The sequence below is a fragment of the Protobothrops mucrosquamatus genome, unplaced genomic scaffold (assembly GCF_001527695.2).
Source record: "Protobothrops mucrosquamatus isolate PMUCROS unplaced genomic scaffold, P.Mucros_1.0 scaffold144, whole genome shotgun sequence".
Lineage (NCBI taxonomy): Eukaryota > Metazoa > Chordata > Lepidosauria > Squamata > Viperidae > Protobothrops > Protobothrops mucrosquamatus.
Window position 1 is genome coordinate 46587 of NW_015386510.1, and position 1485 is coordinate 48071.

The following is a 1485-nucleotide window of genomic DNA, read 5'->3' on the forward strand; positions in this document are numbered from 1 at the left end:
CTATATTGTTTAGCCATTAGACAACAGTGTCCTTGAGATGATGTATTTCATGCAGGGACCCAGGTAACCAGGCTGAGCCTGAGGGAGAGGTTAAATGTGTCATCAGTCTCGGGTCCTTTTGTGTCCACAAGAGATCTAAATCCCACCTTGAATTCTTATCTACTGCCAATTTGTTTTGACCATTAGTAGTTCAGATTTTTGTAGAGAGCATGAACTTGCAATAAATCTTTATATTCATTTGAACTTCCTGGACTTCTGATTTCCTGCACTTGACACTAGTTTCCATATTTACAATGAATATATAACACTCCAATATGTTTCTCCTTGCCAGGATACCTTAACATTTGACTTCATAGACATAATAACTGTAGAGAATTTGGAGATGATGCCTTTTAAATCACCAGTTCTGTATTAAGACAGTTTTGTACAGTACATTCATTTTGAATTTGTTGTAGAATTTTTCCACATATATAGATGTAAAATAATCAGTACTCTATGACTGTTACTGGAATTTTTTTTTTGAAATAGAGAAAACAGCGACCCAAATACATGGATTATGAGAAACTGAGAAGAGCTAAAGTCAACATTTTTACTGCTGGAATTCACATGACTTTGATGACATTGATTTTTCTCAGTTCCATTGTTAGTTTAAATGACTTGTTTAGAAACATTTCAGTGTAACATAACAAGGAGCATTTCCAGTCAAAGTAAGTAAAAAAAATGTGACTTTTTTTTCCCTTGGCTGCTATATGCGTCACACAATTTTAGATTGTCCAGTTGCCAGGGTGAATTATGATCTGGTGAAGTAAATCTTACTTGGCATATGTAAAATTTGGAAGGATGTCTAGAGAGTTACGTACATTGCTTGATGAGCAAATCTGTCCAATATACTGTGAATACTGTTCTTTCTCTGGTATCTACCAGATATGTCAGACTGTGGTAGCTGTAGGACTATATAATTTGGAGGTTTCAGGCTAAGGAAAGCTGATATATACTGCATCAGATCTAATAATTCTATGGTTCATATACTTTTATAAAATATAAGAAGCTTCATTATTCCCATTAATAGTTTGTGTAAACTTCTTATGATACTCATAAAACAAATATACTTCTGAGTGTGGATCTCAATCCTCATAATTATTTCTCATTTTATATAATATAATAATATTCATTATATTTTAGTCAATGGCAAAAATTGCCTCCTGTTCATATTGAAAACAGGTATTTGGATATATAGCATACTATTGAATCTATAATCCTGTATATTTTAAACTGTTCAAGTTCTGGAAGTCAGATGTGAATAGAAGATTATATTATTTGGTGCTAATCTGAAGGGCTATTTCAAATATGCGGTTTATCATTGCAACTTCACACAATTTTACATAACTTTTTGTATGTGGACAACATGTAAATAAATTATCTTAGTGAGATACAATGTGTGCAGGAAATTTTAGAGTCACAATCTAAAATCAAGTATGAGACGTG